Source organism: Orcinus orca, chromosome 20, assembly GCF_937001465.1.
Source record: "Orcinus orca chromosome 20, mOrcOrc1.1, whole genome shotgun sequence".
NCBI classification, from domain to species: domain Eukaryota; kingdom Metazoa; phylum Chordata; class Mammalia; order Artiodactyla; family Delphinidae; genus Orcinus; species Orcinus orca.
The window spans coordinates 40,072,765-40,094,005 of NC_064578.1; the positions used below are offsets into that span (position 1 = coordinate 40,072,765).

At 48.9% G+C, this 21,241-nt stretch overlaps 1 protein-coding gene across 2 annotated transcripts in view; it reads right to left on the reverse strand.

The window, feature by feature from the left end:
* The window catches only part of TSHZ3 (teashirt zinc finger homeobox 3), a 70,102-nt gene that overhangs the window by 13,974 nt on the left and 34,887 nt on the right, over positions 1 to 21,241 (reverse strand). Inside the window, exons 3-4 of one of the 2 annotated variants that reach the window (XR_007474276.1) lie at positions 18,259 to 18,469; positions 13,439 to 17,389 (exon numbers count right to left, since the gene is read on the reverse strand). The exons of the other annotated variant lie outside the window; for it this stretch is intronic. The gene's annotated coding sequence lies outside the window, so the exon portion shown is untranslated. Of the gene's footprint in view, positions 1 to 13,438; positions 17,390 to 18,258; positions 18,470 to 21,241 lie in introns of those variants that run through there. 2 annotated transcript variants of the gene reach the window in all.

Here is a 21,241-nt window from a genome sequence, read left to right on the forward strand (position 1 = left end):
TCTGGAAGGCTGGCCGCGGCGGGATGACAACCTCCCCTAGATTGATTGTTCTTCCCACTAGCAAGGTCAGGAATATTAATTTTGTACATGTTAATTTGATGTAATGTGCGACACGAATGCTTGTTCAGTTGGGTATCACTGTGTTAATAAACCTGCGATGCTTTCATGCCAAGAAAGGCATGGCGTTAGCTGATTGGTGAATCAAGCCAGTGTGAATAAGGCAACGTCGCCCTTCAGCAGAGCCAGAGTGGCCAGTAGTTGTTCAGGCCATAATGGGCTGCTGCGGATTCTCTAGGAGGCCAATGACAGCGAGGCCCAGGGGACACCTCCCCGCTGCTGCTGGAAACCCCAGCCCGTCCTGAAGATTCGGTATCCAGGCCAAGTCCTGTTCCTTTAGATGTGGTGGTGAGGCCGGGAGCCTCCGGAAGCCGAACCTGGAGCCGCCACTGCCCACCAGGTCAAGAAAGACACTTCCGGGGCTTGTCTCCTTGGATTCTTGCTGCCATGAAAAGGCCTCATTCAGCCATCTCAGCAGCCCCTCTGGACAGCCTCCCTCCCCTTCTCAGGACCCTCCCCACGGGAGAGATGGATCAGACAGAGGAAGCCAGGAAGCTGGGAAGCTCCTGAGATCAGAGAGGGAAGCCAGCTCCCTCCGTTCTGAAACCACACTCATCCTACTGCAACCTCACCACAAAGAAAAATAAACGTAGCAAGGACACACTCACATTCAAAGCAATTGCCTCAAACAAACCTTCAGATAATAGAGAGTAAATAAATATTAGTTCAGGGACCAACTGAGTCACCTCTGTCCTTGGCTTCAAGCACATAGGAACCACTGGGTGAATCAGCAGTGGTCCCTACACCCAGCTCTCACAGAGGACCTATACGCTCACTCCCCATGCCCCACAGGAGTGCTGAACCCACCCTGGAGCTGACCAGGCAGAACCTTAATCCCTGTGTTGATGAGGGTGGCTAGGTTGACACCCCAGTCAGTTCGGCTTAGGAAGCAGTGACGGTTCATCAGGCAAAGCATGGCTTCTGAAGGTAAGTCCTTGCAAGAGTGGCGAAGGAAGTAAAGCTTGCTGTGGGCGCCATATTCCCTTTTCTGTTTCTGAGCTCCATATATTTCCTAGTTTCCTGCCTACCTGGAGTAAAAAAAAAAAACCTCTAGGGTCTGAACCTCTTCCCTATAGCCTTTTTCTCTGTTATTCCACAAAACCCATAAGGTAAATCCTAATCTGTAATGGATCTAGTAAATTAGAAGAGTAACTTCATCCAAAGAACACCTTTTCTCACCTTGGTGGGATTTCAGACAGCAGCAAATAGGACTCGGGAGAATTAGGGGCAGGGGATGTGCTGGGACACCATAAACAGTGGTCAATCTCGGTAACGGCTAAGAAGAGTTATGCCTTACGCACCTTCAGCTCTGGAGCACAGGATCTCCTGGAGGAGGACAGAGTGACCTCACGGGGTAGCTTTGGTCCCCTATGAGGCAGCTGCGGAACAAAGTGGAACTCTTACCTGTCTGCACACTCAGTGATCTCAAGACCCAGGGAAACTACAGTTGAAAATAGGGCAATGGGTTGGGGAAAATTTGGGACAGTTCTCACAATGGTCCTCTTCAAAATGGGCTGTACATATACAATTCAAACTTTTCCTGAGCTTCACTGGCTGTTCTCCATAGCATCTAAAGAGCTGTAGTAGGGAGAAGGTCAACGGATGACTTTTTTGAAAGAGTAATCAAGATTTACTTGGAAGAGGAGGCAATTGATCTACCTAATCATCTACCCATCTATCCATTTACCCATTTACCCATCTACCATCCATCCATCCACCCAAAAACCCATCCCTTCATCCAACATGTATACAATACTAAATACATACTCTAGACGCTTTAGGGTTAGGGATAAGAAGTTACCAAAATAAACAGCTCAGAGTCATGGGCTTTACTTTTATGTGGCCAAGATGGCCCTGGTTACATAGATCACAAGGGAATGCCCTTGTGATCACACACCCACACAAACTTCTTAGCTTGATAGTCAAAGCCCGGCATAACCAAGCTCCATTTTACCTTCCAAGTTTATCTTCCACTGCCCACCTCCCTCAGACATCCACACTGACCTTCCCTAATAACGCTGCCTTGGCCTTCCCTTGGCTGACGCCGTTTCTTTCACTCTGTATATGATGCTTCATCTTTTCACATCCTCAGTCCCGCCCTCCAAGACCCTGCTCATTCCACCTCCCCCCAGGAAATCCTTTCTCACCTGTCTCTCTGAAACTGACCCTTTTAATCTCAGAGATGAGACAATGGATGGAAAAGTCCTCTAAACTCTAAGTTCTAGAGAAATATCAGGAACGATTATTGGCATTATTATTTGAACATCCCTACTGGCATTCATGTCTGATAATTTTTACAATGGCTAAGTACATGCACAAATGGTCTCTCCATATACATTACAGGGTCAGAGACCAGGCATTCCTTACCTCTGTACCCTTCACACAGCCTGGCCGGTCAGCTCTCTGAGTAACTCCTGGTCGAATTCACAGAGTTTGGTAGGCGCTGCTTAGTCTAAGAACCACGCAGACCAAGTGTAACCTCAGGCAGAAGTTCCCACCAGCTTCCCCCACGCTCTCAGATGTAGGCAGAACAGCCCCAAGTGCCCTCCTGTTTCACACTCATCTCTTCACGTCCCCTCACTACCACTGCACAAAACACTAAGGTGTTTCCTAACAAGGTTTCTCATTTTATGCTCACAGGGAAAACCAGGAAAGAGGATGCTCTCAACGACTCCAGAGAAGCCCAGCCCTTCCCTCACTGCACTGGGCAACCAGCATGGTAGCCACCTGGACAGAGAGACCTTCCCGAAGCTGGTAGCCCTGCCAGCAGTTGGGCAGTTACAACCCAGCACTCAACTAGCACTCAGGCATCATTTGCCCAGCACACAACCAGCACTCAGCCAGCACTGACTGGGCACACACCCAGCACACACCCAGGTCTGCTAATACACATGTAACTACCATTTGAATGGATAGGTCACATCCAGGACAGGGATGTAATCTTCCCAGTCAGCTTGAAAAAAATAAAGTTTCAAATGTTTTATAGTTTTGACCGAAATGTATAAATGCCCATAGATTTCAACTTCATTTCTATTTATTAAAATAGGTTTCCCCCAACCAATATATAAATAATACCTGTTGGCTGGTCGGTGTCACATTGCATGTTTCCTTTAAATACCCTGTCTCACTCATTTTTATATAGTCTGACTCAGGTGTTTCTTGTGCTAGCTTCAAGAACCCTCAACACCTCACCATCCTTCAAAAGGGGGCTGTGGAGAAAAAAGAAACTTAAAACAGCAACACGTAATGAGAACAGCACTCTCACTAGTGGCTCGTGTATTACTTGTCATGGCCATTTTATGAAGGGTAATTTAGCAGCATGTATCAATATTGAAAATCTGTTATACTTCTTGATCCAGCTAGGAATCTGTACTACAGAAATATACATGTGCAAAAAAAACCCCTGTGTTTAAGGGGGTCCTCAGGAACGTTTCTTCTAATACCATAAAAGTGGATAAACAAACTAAGGAACATTCATACCATGAAATAATATTCACAAGAATGATAAGAGACAAATAACAGTGCTAGCAAAGATGTGGAGCAACTGGAACTCTCATTCCCAGAGGCTGCTGCTATATAAATGGGTACAACCACTTTGAAAAACTATTGAGCAGTATCTGCTAAAGCCACACATACATACACTCTGTGACACAGCAATTCTGCTCCTGGATCTCTACCCAGCAGACATGCATACATATCTCACCAAAAGACTGGGACCATGATATCCTTTGGCACGTCCTTCATAATAACAGAGACTGGAAACAACCCAAATGTCCATCCACAGTGCAAGGATAAAGGTATTGTGGCCTACCCACACAATAGAATGGTACACAGCAGTGAAAATGAACAAATTGTTATCCAAAACAACTGGAAGAATCTTACAAATAATATTAAGGGAAAGACACAATACAAGAAAGATGATATGAATAATACTGTTTGAATTCATTTACATCAATTTCAAAATCAGGCAAAACTAATCTGTGATGTTCCATTGGGAGGGGGTGACTGGGAGGGGGCACCCCAAGGATTCCCAGGGTGCGGGAACTGATCTACTTCTGGATCTGGGCCATGGTTACATGAATGTGTTCATTTGGGGAAAATTCATCGCCCGCTACACCCATATTTGTTTGCTGTCTTTTTGTATATTATACTGAATGAAAAGTTGACTTTAAAAGAATGAGACAATTCTCTAAACTCTAATGTGGAATGGTCTCTAAGACATACTGTCAAGTGTTGGCGGGGAGAAGTCTCAGAAATGCAAACACTGATCCCTGTTTTCTGTGTGAGCTGGCGTGTGAGCTTGTGTGACGGGCACCCAGGAAAAGGATCCTCGTGGAGATGTGAGGGGCGTTCCCTGGGTGCCAGAGGGGACACCGTTGCTGCGGAGGGAGACGGCAGGAGGAGGGGGAGAAAAGGGCCTCTCTTCTACATGGTCTGAAATTTTCACAAGCACACATTCATAAATGTATTGTGAAATGTTGAGAAGTATGAAAGGAAATTTATTTTTAGTAAGAACTTCCTGTGTGTCAAGCTCTGTGCTGGGCACTGTCTGCAAAGAATAAGGCAGGCAAAGCCCCTTTCTCCTGGGACACTTCCACGGGGACGGCAGGTGTATGGGTGAGAGCGGGCTCCTGTGCTGGGGGCTGGATGCAAAGGCTCAAGGCCTCAGGGACCAGCCTGGTGGGATGTCCACAAGCCCGTCAGCAGCTCCAGCCTCTGCTTCCTTCTGCCCATCAGTACTCTCGGTGAGGAGAGTCATGATGGACTGTGGGAAAAGAGAGACGGGGGGAACTTTGTGCTCAAACCACTGACTTTAGTGGAAGGAGGAGGTGGCGGCCACTTTTCCACCGGCCTCAAAGGCTACTGGGCTACCCGGGCATCTGGCTGCAGCGACACCCAAAGCACCCATGGGGCATGGCGCCCCCAACCACAGGTGGAAACCAGTGGGTCTTCCTTCAGAGTCAGGGCTGACACCCAGGTGAGCCCCATCCCCTCACAGGGCAGAGTCCTCAATTCTCATTGCGGCTCTGCGGTCACCCCACCCACTCTCCTGAGGCCCTGAGATGAACATGGCAGGGACAGGTGCTGTGTGACAGGCGGGGTGGTGAAGGGCTCGGTGAGAGGTCTGCAGTATAACCTCTCAAGGCTGAATGAGTCAACCACGTGGTTTACTGAGCGGTTTATTGGTTAATGAGTCAACCACACCGTGTGGTTTATTCCACTCCCCCTTCCTCTGCCCGGCCCCTTCCTAGGGTCCACGGAAAGCTCTAGAGCCTGGATGTTTTGAGTCTAACACAGGTGCTCAAGAAACACCCAGGCTTTGAGGGCACGAGGGAGACGCCTCACAATAAACCAGAAGATGTGTCCCTGGCTGTTCCCTGCCATTCCCTAATGACAGCCCCAGAAACAATGCTCCTAAAACAGCCTCCAAACACCCATCCCTCTGTGAAGGAACCAGCAGGCATTGCCTGAGACGGCTCAGCAGACACCGTGCTTGGCGTGGTGGGGAGGACCCAGTGGCACTCCCTGCCCATGGCCTCCGGGATAACTGCCACTCCTCGGGCGGCCCTGGGACCTTTGTGATCTCAGCGCCTCCCGGCTCCCCTGGTGCTTCCTGTGTACCCAGGGAAGGTCCCTCTGCGGCTCTGCTCATGTAACCAGGAACATTTCACCTCCGGATGCCCAGCTGAAGTCCCATGTTGGCTGGGGTTTTTCTGGCCCCTCCACCCCAAGCCTATCCTCCTGACCTCTACATGCTCACCACCTTTCAGGGATCCTACAGTCACTTGTTTCCACAGTGGGCTGGGCCCCGGGCAGGCAAGGACACTGTCTCCACAGCGCCCCGCATGGGGCCTGGCACAGGCTGGGTGCTTGGTAAATCCTTTGAATTGAATCAGACTTTCAAAGGAAAATATGTCACAAATACGGAAGGCAGACTTCCTCTTGCTCTTTTTTGTTTGTTTTGTGTTATTTCCTTGAGACACTTCAGCACCAAGCGGCGTTTCCATAAAGAATTAAAAACGAAGAACGAATGCGCAAGGGCCAGGAGCATCCCATCTCCCTGCGGCTGTGCCTCACGGACGGCCCCACCCCCGGGGGCTTTGTATCCCTGGGGACCTCCCTGTGCAGGATCTCCACCCAGCTGTCTAACAACCCTGGAGGGCAAGGGACATCAGGGGCTCCATTTAACAGACGGGAAGATGGAGGCTCAGAGACAGAGATCAGGGGATGGAGGCAGACCTCAGGACTTCTAAGACTCAGAACTAGGATGGGAGGTCAGAAGTTAGGCCCTTCCCACGTTATCTCACTGCTCCTCTCCTGAATACACACTGAAAGATCCTGCTTAAGTGTGAGGACACAGAGGGACGGTCCCCTCATTTTTGAAAAGCATGGCATACAGTCCTTGGTAAAATGGGGTGATATCACCTTCCTTGGGGGGCTGTAGTGCAAATTAACTAACAAATTATGCCCAGGAAGTAAAGGAGCAAATGTCACATGGTGCGGGTGTCCAGGGCCCTCTGCCAGACCCAACTGTGGGATCTGGGTTTCTTCTCTTCTCCTTGGTCAAAAGGGAAAGTCGTTTTTTTCATGTAAAAATACAAAGGGAAAGGTTGCTTTTTGAGGCAAGCAAACCCTGGAAGTTTCTGAACATCGCTGTGACAAGGCTGCAGCGTATGGGAAAGCATCCTCTGGAGAGAGGCGGGGCGGGCACCTGGGGCAGCATCCCCCCGCCACTGGAAATGAGCTACATGTGTGCTTAAGAGGCTCCCTTGTCTACCTTTCCCAAGGGTGCCCGAATGCTACTCTGCAGCCCCCCGTCTCCTGCTGCACAAGCCCCCTGGCGTGGATCCCTCGCCCAGTCCTGGGCCCACGTCTCAGAGCGGCCTTCTCTGCCTCTCTGAGGAGACAGTCTGAACAGTCTGTAGCCACCACCAGGAACATGGGATGTCACCCAAGCAAAGACACTTGTCAAATGCCTTTCCCTTACAAGCACCCTCACCATGACCTGTGTTAATGAAGTTAATTGAATTTAAGATCAATAATGGTTAATTATTGCAATTTGACATTCAGAGATAAATGGCTTTAAGACAGAGGGGTGTATGTGTGTGAAAGAGAGATCGTGTGTATGTGTGTATGTGTGTGTATGTCTCTGTGTGTGTGTGTGTGAATCCTCTCCATAGAAGGTGAACACGTTACAAGCCTAAGAGGGATCCCAGAAGCCTTCCATTGATCCTGGTACAATCTGATTGACTTCATCGTCTGATGAATGTGGGCTTTCCAGAGCTACAAGTAAATGTTCTACAAGACTACTCTAACCCTTGTCACTGGCCAAATCTATATGCGCTGTACACCAGAAATCTATTGAGATAGATGAAAGAACTGCTGTAGAAACAAGAGCAGCTTCAATAAAGGTGAAGGCTTATTATATTGACTGTTAATATAACTTAACTGTATGCCGTTATGAATGCTTACAGATCAGGGCAGTTTAATTTGGGGCACTTAGATATGATTATAATTGAGCACCAATTTTTTTTTTTTTTTAACATCACCAAAGATGAACTCAATTCAACATAGGAAAAAAAAAAAAAAAAAAAAAAAGCCCAGCTCGGAAAGTAGGTTACAACTAGCTTTGCAGAGGATGACATCCTGGAAGTGGGGCCACAGGGCAGCAGTGGGCACAGGGGTCACGCCCAGACCTCTCTCCTGCTGATAGTGACCACTGGCCTCCCATGCCAGGTCCCCCAGCTCTCTAGGAGCTGACCCCCGGCAGTCTGCAGCTGTCCCTCAAGCCCAGGTCAGGGCTGGGAAATGGCATCTCCGATTTCTTCCAAGTTGGTGAAAAGTCTACTCTTCAAGAGGGTTTCTTGATAGAGAGACATATCCCCAAACCTGGCAATGATGCCCCCCCACTCACGCAGAACCAGTGAAATGACCTCTTACAAGATGCATAATGACAAAGTAAGTGTTATCAGGGAAGGAAGTCCTCCTGATGGTGGAGCACTGACAATAAAATGTGACTGAGGAGTTCTGTCAAAATGTAAGATTATGCAAAAACACCGTTGAGAACACTGCTAATCATCTGCTTGTGTCAATTACTTGAAGGGTCTCTGACAGCATATTTACATTAAACACATTTCAGGAGCAAAATCCTTAATGCTATATCAGAATAGTTTTCATTACCATTAGCAAATCCTTAAAAGTCTTTTTCCCCCCTCGGCTACAATAGGAGTGATGGGGAGAAGGCTGGGTGCGGGCCTGTGAGGGTAGAACGGATGGTGGGAGGAGTTCGACTCATTCAGCTGAAAAGAAGCGGGTGACGCCTAAGTCTCATGTGAGGGATCGTGATCCCATCTTCCCCTAAGAGGGGATGACAGGGCCCTCTTTAGTCCCCGAAAAGCCTCAAAGGCAAGGGAAAAGCAGCATCCACTTGCCTCCTGGCTGCGGTGGGCCACACGTCCAATGTCACCTTATCTGACAAGGCAAAGAGCAGGTGCACAGGGGCAACTGTTGGAATGAGAACTTAGGTGGCAACAGCCGGGACGGGGCACCATCCAAACACTGCATCCTGATCACACAGATGTGTACACAATCAGGGCGACGTGGAAATAACCAAAATGACGGCATGGGGCCTGGAGAGGTCCAGCTGAGCCAGCCGTGTCCAGAGGGAAGGTTCTAGTCTCGTGCTGGGCATCGAGTGGGGACACCCCAGTGGAGGGCGCTGTAAGGCCCACCCACGGGGCTCCCGTGGGAGGTGAGAGAGGGTCGGGTCGGAGGGAACCCAGGGCGCTGGAAAAGGTACTTCTAAATGCTCCCGGGAAACCACACAGCCTGGGTTTTACCTGATGTGACAATCCATGATGGAGGTGATGATGCCCGCTAGGATGTTTGGATATTTTTTATTTTTGAGCACTTTGTGTTCTCCTCACCCACCCCATGAGCTAGGTTTGGTGGTTTCCCCCACTTCCCAGATGAGACGGCTGTGCCGCCGTGAGATGCACAGTTGGTCGAGGAGCACCAGGTTTGGAACTCATGTCTCCTGGGCCCCTTCCACAGGCAACACCATGGACGTCTTAGTTATGGTGACTGTGAGCCAGTCCGCAGAGATTCCAGCCCTGCAAGCACGTGAGAGCAGCTGCAACCCTCATAAAGGCGGGCAAGGGGTTCTGAAGCCACCTTCATCTCCACAAGCGAGTCCGTCCCGTTCGGAAGACAGAGCTGCAGGGCTGGGCTGTGCAGGATGGCTCTCACTGGGCATCTCAGGGTTCTGAGACGCAAGCTTACAACCGCTGCCGCATCAGGGTGACCGGGCAGTCCCTGAGCGCTGGTCGCACTCCCCAAAGTGCCCAGGGGCCGGGGCTGACCCCTGTGACCTGGGCTCTGGAAAGGGTCGGCTACAGCAACTGTGGTGGAGTGAAGGAGACACAAGATGCCACGTCACATCCAACCTGCTAGACAGGAAATACGCAGGACACGCAGAAAATCAAAGGACTCAAACGGATTTATAGTCAGGCCAGGGGATCTGATGTTTGTGGTTATTTCAGAAATCAGTGTTAAGTTATATGTAAAACAAAATGAGTTCCTTTGAAGAGAGTCTATATTCCAAACGCTTTAAGTAAAAGCTGTCTCCTCCCCATTCCCAAACATACAGACATTTCCCTGATTGACCGTTAGAAGTGTGTATTCGCCTATAAAAGAAAGAACGCGAAGGGCTGCCACAACCATCCTCAAAACGTACCTCCAGACTCTAGGAGAGATCTGAATTGAGGAGACCACAGGCCAAAACAGGAGCATCCAGAAGCCAAGGTTCTAGTCTACAAAAGCCAAATGTGGGGGTGGATTCTGAGGGCCCCACTGCTTGTCTGATGGAATACGATGTGACGGATGAGTCAAGTGACTCGGGTTCATTTTCATTTCTTTATATAGACTACACATACATACATATGTAAACATATACACACATACAAATGCATATACATAAACACATATGCACACAGCCATCTATATACGCACAAATGGACATTTGCATGAATCTGATTGCCCTACAAAGTTATCCTTTAAATACATTTGAACAAACAACTCCAAACAGACACCAAATGAACACACCAGGCGAGAGAAAGTCATCCTCACGGACAGGGTCTGCTATTTAAACATCTGATTCCTAGCAAACAAGCATCCCTTCCAGAGCATCACCCCCCAAGCTCTCTGGGAAGCGATCAAGGACCCCTGGGCTGTCGGCCGCATACCCAGAAACTCGTAAAGGGACTCCTCTCCACGGTGCCCACAAGAGGCCCGGGTTGCACCCTCTCTCTCAAGAGGATGGTGCAGGCCTGGCTGGACAGGGGCACTCAGTCCACAGGGCAGCCAGCAGCAGCCTTGCACCACGGCCCAGAGTCCCTCGTGGGGAGGGGGATTCTGTTCATAACTCAGCTTTCCTAGGGTCCAGCTGATCCATCACGGTGAGAGCGCTGAGTGGACCAAATCAGCTCAGGGGTGAGGTCTGCCCTTTAAGCACTGGAGCAGCTGTTCACTCCACCCCTGTCTGCTTCCCTCCCCGTCAGCCAAGTACTTCATGCCCAGAAAGGTCCCAAGGTTTCGTAAGCCAGACTTCTAAAACCCCGCAGCCTGCCCCTGAATGTGGGCACTGGTAGGGATGAACTGGGGTCCTCTGTTACAGCTGTGATCCCTGCCAGCAAAAGTGAACGGGTATCGGAAAGAGGGAGCCCTCGTGAGCATCCAGGTAGGAGCCTTCACACCGATAACCAGGTACCAGCGAGGCCTCGCCAGGGGTAGGTGCTCACCCTGGTCCCCCCACGCCCTCCCCGACGTACTCCCCCTAAGAAGCTTGAGGAGCTGTGAATGGTAAGACCCACTCGCGTGTCACAGATGGGGACTCTGAGAAACTTGCTCAAGGGGACAGAGCTAATCATGAAGGGCCAGGCTCTGAACCCAGCTGTCTGGCCACAGCTGCTGTGCCCAGAACTCTCACTCTCCACCTTTCCGGCTAAGCTCAGCCCCTATGTGCGTCTTCAGCTGTTTACAGAAAGCAGCCCCTTTCCCCAAACTATCAAACTGGGACCACAACCAAAAAAATTAATCTCAAGTTTTTAAAATATCAAAACCTTAAAACGTATAATTAAATTAATCATCATAAATTCCTTTTTAGCACTGAGAGTTGGATTTATAATATCATTTTCAAACCTCTCTGTGAGATTTAAATATTTTATAGCATATGTGAGTTAGAGGGAAGCGTGTCTAAGGGCTTAAATATCGCTGGAGAGCAGCAGACTTTGACAAAAACTGTAGCACAACTGTTTCTAAGGTAGTTTGTAAAAATTATTTATTTCCATACCAGTTAATTATGATGGGAGTCTTTGTTGAATGCACAAGCATTAAAAAAGTGCCGATATTTTATGCATCTTTAACTGGAGCGTGATTCCCCGCAGCGCACTGGTAACTCCTTGACATTTAGCATTCACTCACAGCAACCGTAATAAGGGGTTTGATTGCTTCCTTTGCAGATGCAGTAATTTAATAACTGTGATCAGTTGCATAAATTTCCTATACAACCATCTTAAGTTAGCCACATTAAAATTAAGCAAAATTGTAATCTGTTGACAGATTATTGCTACTGAACAATTCTCCTAAAAGCATTTCAGATTAGCAAGTGCCACGAGCATTTGTGTTTTATACGCTGGTAAAAAAATACGGCAGCTTCCCCCTTCCCCGCCCAACCTCCAGTCAACCCCCCTACCCACATACACAGACGCCGCAATTTCATGAAATTCTATGCTTTCTGCTAAATCTCCTGCACTGTTGATTTCGTTATTTGAAATGTTTTGTGGGGTGAATTCTGCTCTCTGGATAGGGGTTTAAAAAAAGCGGCATGTCAGTTTCTTCTTCCTTTCTTCCCAGTGATTTCCTTTATGCAACTTCGCATCCATTGCCTTTGAAGGAAACCTCCTAGCATGGAGCTCTTATGAATAAAATGACTGCGTTCCCCAGAGCAAAGGAAAAGTGCTAATTCCACACCTTACTTGGAAAAAGGTGAAGAATGCCCGGCTTCCTCTGAGGGAGGCATCCTGACTTAAGGAGACAACACAGAAGCCTTCTGTTCAGTCGCTCAAGAGCCCCTTACCAAGTCTGTATAGGTGAAAAGACAAGAGGCTTCCACGGGCAGGTTTTACCTATAGCATGGTGATAACGAATAGAAACAGTGCCCTGGCCCGCTCTGTTTAGAAGCAAAGGGAGACCCGATCTCCTGCTTTGTGCCCTGTGAGTTGACTTTTCAGAGTAATGTTTAGCCAAGCAGGCAAGTCAGGAATAACTGTTTCTGATACTTCCCAGCAAATATCTTTAACCATCTGTTTACACTTGCCAAATATGCTTCCAAGTTTCCAATTTTATCAGTATATAAAAAGAATATCTGTTTTTAAAAAAATTCGTAAATATCTTGTGATGCATCTTTACATAATTCAAGAGAAATTAAAAAAAAAAATTTCTCACTTGAAAGCCAGCATGAGCACGGATTTGTTTAAACTTTCATTTACATAGAGGTTTGGGGGTGGAAGCCACCAAAGGGGGTGTGGGCTTTTTTGCAGGGCAGGGTCAAATGTCAAAGGTGACTGCCTGCCTGTCAGAGGAGCAGTGTGCCCTCCCCCCACAGCAAATGACCGAAAACATGGCGGCCTGGTTCCCAGGACGGCCCTGCATATGCAGCCTGTCACTTCAGATGGAGTTGCGAGGTGTCTCCCAGACAGGTGACGTGCCGGGGCCAGGCTGCAAGCTTCCTGCAGAGCAGAGACCACTTCTGAGCTTGACAAATTGGATGGGACTTCACTACCAAATTTCCTGCCAAGAGGCCTCACAGTCAAATGTCTGTCTTCTTCTCATCGCCAAGGAATGATGCTACCACTCTGACATAGTGTCTCCGGTACTTAAAGATAGAGTTAATGCAGAATGATCGAGAAACGTGAGGCCTATGAAACTTTCAAGAGCCATGCAAAAGCGACTCCTTGATCCTGAGAGGGTACATGTGTGTGCACATGCATGTGTAGGTGTACACGTGTGTGTGTGTGCACGTGTGCGTAAAACCACAATTCTCACTAGGCAGTAGAGAACCTAGCTTTCTGCTGCTGCCGTTACCTGCAATTCTTTATAATAAATGGAGATACCCTGAGCTAGATTTGTTTGCTTCTAATTATAACTAATTATGTTTCTAAATATGTTCTTTAGGGTTACCACATGTATAAAAATGGGGGTAGGAAAGAAAGGAAATGCATCGGGATTACGAAAAGAAAGAGAAACATACTAATTAGCTAACTAGTGTACTCATTTCAATGTTTAATAATATTTTTTAACATTGCAGCATACGCTGCAGAATAAAAAATTACCCACAGCACCACCTGTGCATCCCCTGGGACAGGAGGATTTAGAGTTCTCTCCTGCAGTTTCTGGAGCCCTTGTTTCCAAATATTTCTTTGAATATTTCTTTGTATTTCACCCCGTCCCACCCCCGCAAATTAAAAACAAAAACAAGAAAAGATAGTAAATTTTGTTTCCCACCAAAGCCTTTTAAATAACATCTCTACAAAGCCCAACTTAATTACATAACTCAAGGGAAAAAAATAGCATTTATTTCCATAATTTTGGAAGCTGTCTCTACCCATTTCTGTATGTGTAAACTGTAGTGCTGACTGCATGAACAGCCAGTGTCCACCCTGCTCCCTCAGCCTGGGTAGGAACTGGTGTCATTGTTCTTTTTTCCATCTGCTTGGGCTTCTGCTCACCCTGTATTCTGGGAAAGTTCTGGGCTTTGTGTGGCCTGTGATGGGCCCAAGTGCATACGTCTGGGAAGACAGGAGAAGATGGAGCGATGCAGAGGATACAGAGACATGCAGGTCAGGGCCAAGGGGCCAGCCCACCCTCCTACCTGTAAACGTAACATCTCTCCGCCTGAGCAGAATGCAGGGGCAGGGGTGATGCCCCATCAGGATCCCACAGTTAAAACCAGGTAATGGCCAAAGCCAAGGGTGCCCTATCAGCCCCTTGGGCTTGCCTCCTTCCAACTCCACTTCTGACTGCGGGTCAGTCGTACACAAACAAAGCCTTAACAGAAATGTTACCGAGGACATAATAGCCATTTCCAATGATAATACACAATTTTAGCACTGACGCTTAGCTGATTTAGGTGTTCGGCCAACGTGTCAAGCAGCCTGCCTTCCTTAGGCGGGCCTTTAATGGGTAACTGGCAGGCCCTGGCAGCCTTATTTCTGTTTTAGATTTGGTTTGTCATTGGGTATCCATTACCTGCCATTCATCTTTGATCTCTTTGGACAGGCCTGATCAAAAGATGTCATTTGACCTACTCCACTTGGCAGAAACTTATATGACTCTCATAAAGGGGCCACCCCAGCTATAAATAAAATGACATTATTATTTTTCTGTCCTATCATGTAGAAGAGACAATTATGATAATGCAGTGTCTGTCATCGGAAACCCAGCAAATTGCTAGCTCTCACGCAACTGTTTAGCTTTCTTATTTGTTTTTTGTCTGTTTTCCTCCATTTCAAGTTGAAAATAAAGCAGAATTGAAATCTCTAATGCTCTGCCTCTCACTCCGATGGTCTCGGGGCTTCTTCCCATGGTACTGACACGCAGGTGTGGCTAGCAGCTTGTCTGTCAATGGTGGGTGGCGGTTACGGCTGTGTCGGCAAGGCTAGGCAACTATGGGACAAGGTTTGTCCTTCATTTCGTGTTTTGAAAACAAGCTAATCCCTGAAATTAGAACTGAGAGATATTACTGCCAGTAGATTAAAAATCATGGCCAGGGTTTATTGTGTCCTTAATCAAGTCAAAAAAAGTAAAATGCATTGGAACTTTCACCCAACAAGCAAAAGAGAGACAGCTCAGAAGTCACTGCCAGGGAGCCCACAGCTTGGGGGGCACAACCGGTCCAACTGTTTGTTCCCTTCTCCAGTTGGACCAACAATATGGGCTCCATCCCTGTGAGACTGGCTCTCCATCCTTCCTGGAAATGGAGGTTTGGGTGCTTCCAGGGTCTGCTTCCTTCCCTGGGCGGTTGAGAGCTCTGTGGGAACCCAGGGGTATGGTAAAGTGACAGCTAACCCAGTAGTCATTCTCTGATAGCCTGATGCCCATGTGCACCAGAGACAGCAATCCTCCACCCACTTTGTGCCAGGAATCTGCCCTGCTCAGTGGTCTCCACCCAAGCGATGCTCTTGCTTGGGAGCAGAGAGCAACAGGGACACACCATCAAAAGACCCCTGCAGAAATTCTGGCTGTGGCTACTCAGAATCATGTTATTCTAGAGCAAAGGAGGTACCAGGGATCTTACAGATAGGCACCAAGTCCAACACTTCATTTGATAAAGGAGGAAACAAGGCCCAAAGAAGGGACAGAAATGCCGGAAGGCACCCCAGGGAGTTAACAGCAGAGCTGAGACCAGAATCCAAACCTCCTACCTCTGCAGTTGGGGCCCACCCCCCACGACAGGGCCATCTGCACCACCAAGAGCCATCCTAAGATGGCCGCCTGCCATCTTCTCCAAGGCTGGCCCTGGAGCTCCCCTTCTGTGAGCTGATGACCAGGACGCTGTTAATCTGTAGGGCCTGCTGCTCTTCCCCGCTGCCTCTGGAATACAGGCTGACTGGAGTTTTGCTTGGCATGAAGATACACACAGTGTCTCTGGTCATTCCAGCAGAGAGCATGTCAGTGGACAACCATTTATTCAGTGCCCTGGGTTCAGGACTTGTCCATCCTAAGGCCTCCCAGTGCCACCAACACCCATGCTGGTAACGGGGTTCGGGCTGACCCCCGGAGAGGATGAGGCAGGTGGGTGGGTGGTAAAAGAAGGATGGAAGGGAGAGAGGGCACAGATTCTGAACTCCTTGCCTGCAAGGAGGAATGTGGCCTCTAGCTGGGCTCAGACCAGTTGGGCTGTACCTTGTCTGCAACCATGTGGACAGAATATATTCTAAGTACAGGACCCCAAGGCAGGGCACCTCCACCCCCTGATGGAGCAGGGGCCCTGAATGGAGACTCACTTTGAGGAAGATCACATCTGGGTGATTTCATGGCTTTGGAACCATCAAGTCAACAAGAACGAACATTCTGGATTAGCAGAGGAATCAAGAAAGTTCTGGAAGTAGTCCCCAGACCAGGAAGTCTAGGTAGGAAATAATGAGTGTAGAAAGCATAGCACTCCCCTAGTTATCCCAGTGTAGCTTGTCTTGCAAAGCACTAGACAATGGGGCACAAAGAGGAAAGATGGTTCTCAAGACTGTTGTTGGCATATTATTCCCTTAAGACTCAGCTTGGGCACCCTCCTTTCAAGAAGCCATTCCTAGTTTTCTCTCGCCTCCTGGGATGAGTGAGGCATCCATCCTCTGTGCTCCCATCCTGCTTACTTCCTTCTCCAACATGGTACCCACATCAGAATTACCTGTTTCTGTCTGCTGTATCCTCCACACTCTGACCTCCTTGAGGACTTCCTATCTGGGTACCCACTGCACCTTCCAGCACTGGCCAGAGCAGATGCTCAATATACATCCACTCAATTTGTTCCAATGACTACAAAACACATGCTCCAGGAACCTGGTGCCCTCAGAGCAATCTGTGATTACAGGAAAACACACACAAGTTCATTTTCCTTCTTTGGGCTTGAGCAACGTCTCCCCCATCCCCAGAACCCGGGGTCCCATTCATCACGCTGTCACATCACAGTCTGCCAAGCCTCTACTTTAGTGCCCCAACCCTCTCTCCTGTCTGTCCCCCATCCTGGTCCCAGATAATGAGCCTCTCTTCCCTATAAGCTACTTTTCAGATGCCAATGGATGGAAAAGTGAAGACTCAGATTTGAGTGAATCAAAGCAGAGAGCGTGGGGTCACCAGAGGAAGAAAATCACAGTCTTCCTTCATCTCCCCAAGCATGTGAGCTCCAAGGGATTTGGGGCCATTCCACATGCATTTTGTTTTTCTTTTTGTTATAATGCTGATCCCAGGTACTGGCATCCAGGGTGGCTTGCAAATATCTGCTACAATGATGAATGGATTGGCCTGTGGGTCCAGTGCTCAGGGCCAGAAGGAGAATAAACCCAGGGAAAAGGTTTGGGTGAGGTGGTGGCTCTCGGTGGTGCAGATGGCATGATGCTAACGGACCCTAGGATCTCACGGGCCCTTCCGCGAGATTCTTCCACTCTGTCGTGAGCAGCTGGAGGACTTGGGCAAGTTACAAAAGCTTCTGAGTCTTCATCTATAAATTGAGAATAAAAGTACCCTCTTCTGAGAAATGCTGTTAATGGCATTATACATTTAACACAGTGCCTGGCACGTGGCAAACATTCAATAAGGAACAGGTGTTTTTGGTTATAGATATTATGCTTTCCATGAGCAGGAAAGATCCCTGCAGTGACAAGGAAGGACAGAATCTGCACGGTGACAAGAGGATCAGTCCCTCCACTGGGCCCAGCCCTTGTACCTTCAAGAGTCATTAAACGTCCAGGAAACGCTTGCCCGTGCAATCAGCTCAGCTTCTTGAGCCAAGGAGGGTGGTTGCCTTGGCAGTGTGGGTACTAAAAACCTTTCTCCATCCAAAATCCTCTCCCCATCTCAGGCTACAAATTCCACCAGCCGCAAGCCAGATAGACTCTGGGCTAAGCACTGCCCTGTTTTGGCTACTCTTACAAAAAGCCATTATGGGTGGAGAAGATTGGGATGGGAGTATGGAGGGAGGCTGGAGGATAGGGAGGGTTATGTATTAATCCACCCAACAATCTGGCTGTGGATGTATTAATCAAATCTCTCTCCTCTCCCTCCCTCCACCCTCCCTCTTAACTCTGAGGACAGATCAGGGGCATTCATGTCCGGGGAGGTGGCACAGAGTGGAGGGAAAAAACAAACAGGGACCAGACAGGGGCTCCGAAGCCTGGCTGTACCCTGGACGGCCCTTCTCACCCAGGATAGTCTTCAAGGTGGGAGGCAAGAAAAAGGGGTGAGGGTCTGTGGCCTCCGACTGCAGAGGCTTGTTCCTTGTAGGAAGAGAGGCCATGGACCTACAGAACGCCCCAGTACAGGGGATGAAATGGAGAGAAGGTGCGGGGCACGTGTCTCTGCCCCACTCACAGGCTCCACACCAATGCGCGGGGTCCACGGGCCAAGCAGGAGTACCGGAAGATGAGATACTGTTGAAGGTCCACACAGGGCAAAGAGGTGAGCTAGGAGGTGGGCAGCGTGGCCATCCCCTCTGCATCCTGGCCTCTCCATCTCATTGCCTTCAAGCCTCAGTGTCCTCATCTGTAAAAGGGGACGGCGATGCCAGGTATTCCCAGGGCTGCTATGAGAGGGGCGACAGATGAGAAAAGTGTTTTGCACGTTGTTATGCGCCAGGCACACCGCTGCTTTTAGCGAGGCCTGTCCTTCCCTCCCATGGCTGGAAATTATGCATCGGCAGACTGTGGTCAGAGAAATGCACAGAGCCACAAAAGGAAGATCTAAAGCTGTGCTGTCCATGTGACTATTTAAGTTTAAATTAAAATTAAAGAAATCTAAAATTCAGCTCCTCAGCTGCACTTGCCACCTTTCAAATGCTCAACGGTCACAAGGGGTGGACACCTCAGAGCAGGACACTTCCATCCTGGCAGACAGCTCCCTGTCTGTGCCGGTCGTGGGGTCCTCTCCTTTTGTTTCCCTGAACCCTCTGGCTCTCGGATGTCCTCCCTCTGTCTACCCTCTTCAGAAAAGACACTCGCCTCTAGAAATAGTCCTCAACCCTTTGGGGACTGAGGACCCCTTTGGGAACCCAACAGAAGTCAACATTCACTGAAATCCAGACTATCTCGCCGTGTGGGATGAATCCCACCAGTAGTACGAGAACATATCAGGTGGTTCACCTTGAATCTCACGGTAATAAATTACACCCTCATCCGTTCTGTCTTTTTCCTTCTGATTATTTCAAGGAGAAAGTATCGGGGAGGTGCTGTTGGTCTTTAACACCTCCCCGACACTGGTTAATCTTCCCTTTTTAAAAAGAGAGATAAGGCATGCGACTCATAGGCAGGCAAGAGAAGCCAACTAGAATTTAATGACATTGTTTGATTTCACTGCATTTATTTTTATGGTTATTTTCTCTTTATGGCAAGTGATTCTAGGCTTCATTTATAGGAGTAACACAGTACACTTTCATTTTAAAAATAAATTTATTTGAGTTAAAGCGTGTATAAATAAGAATGTTTAGGCAGCACATGTGGTATGCCGGTATGTCAAACAGCATGGCAGGTTTGGGACACAGGATGCTGTACCTGCTCGGGGCAAATAACAGGCACAGAAGGTTCTGGAGGGGGCTCTGTACTCCTCCCATCCCTAGACCCGGCCCACAATGAGGGATCTGGTCCCCCAGTTAATAAACAGCATTGCTATTTCAGACTTCTAAGCACCCAGACTTGTAAGGGAATTTTGCAGGCTCCTTTTTAAAAGATCTGAATTTCTGCTTTGGGGAGGTTGCAGATCTCAAACCTCAATATTAATAAATATGCTAATAAAAATGTAAAATTTGCAATGAGCCGTTATCAATTAAAGACAGGATGCTTCATAGCCGATTTACGGCTCCTGTGAGTGGCCGCTGACCAGAGCCTGGCCACTGAGTCTGCAGGGCTGGAAGGACAGCACCAGGGTCTGAAATATGAGCATGTCATTTCTGGATCCAGGGTACCTGGCAAGAACACTGGCAGTGACGTTCCTGCCATCGCATGCTACTGGCCCACCGGGCTGTGGAAAAACTTCCTGTCCCTACACATCTGCCAGTGACACACATCTATCTCTCCCAGACACCCAGGAAACTGGCAGCAACGTGGGAGGTTGCCCTGACTTCGAGCTGATGGGCTTCAGGTCAGATGAACATTCTGATGCTTGGCTGCTGCCATCTGGACACGAGGAGGATCCTGGGGGCTGAAGGACCCCTGCCCCTGCCAGGATAGGTCCCCACCCAAGCCGAGCGCTTCTGAACCAGGCACTATCAGAAATGGGCGCTAAGGGAAGGGAATCAAGCTCAGAGTCCGGACACCTGGTCCTGGCCCGACACACTAACCAGCATGTACTTGGGGTCAATGACTGGCGTCCACGTGCCTCAGGGTTCCCCTGTAAATCAGGTAATAACTTCATCCTGGGTAATGGCTGTTCCCACAGTGCCCAACACCAAGTGAGCTCTCTCTCTTGGTCTCCATCCCCATGCCCATGTCTGGGGAATTATACAGTCCCTGGCCCCTTTGGACCTGCCTCGTGGGTGACTGCTGGGCGCCCACGACCCAGTGCGAGGGTGCTTTGTGGATGAGGTTGACATGATGACCTGGAGCTGCCTCCTTGGGCTCTGACAGAAACCAGGAAGGATGCCTCTCTCCCCACAGCCAGGACTAGAGGGCTTCTTCCCCTCCAGTTTGCAAGAGAGACAGGAAGCAGGAGGCCCAGCTACAGCCATGCCCACTCCCCTGCCAACTGATGCTGTAGGAGCAGGGCCGGCACTCTCTCCGGGCAGACAAGGGTGTTTCCAGCACCCGTGAGAGCACGTGGCAGCGAGGGACATCAGCCACCCCTGCAAGGGAGGCTCTGCGTGATGCTGAGAAACCGTGAGACAGGACAGTTGCACCTCTGCGGCGGGGCTCTGCCTGCACTGTGCTCTAACACCAGTCAGCCGCCTGGCCCCTCACCTCCTTTAGCCTAACCTTCTCTGGGCCCGGTTTCTGATGGGGTTTTGAATCATTTCTAATGAGAGGATTTCACAGCCCCTTGTGAGACTACATTCTTGTGCAGACCTTGTAATTTGAGTGATTGTGAATTGTTCTGAGTGCCAGATTTGTATTTTGCAAAAGATCAGGATTTTATTCATATCGGAGTGCATAATTTTGCCTCAAGATGTGTTAGATTACGTTAATTAACTTTGTAGCCAGAATGGGAGAAATTAACCGTTTGGATGAACCTTGCTCTGTAATCACCGTCATTCTCAGCCCCCTTGAGCACGTCCCTCTGGGCTGCCTGGAAAAGCAAGCAAGGAAAGAAAAGTAAAAAAGAAGTTTAGGGGGTGGGTCCAGGGAAAGGCTCACACGAGGGATCCCTT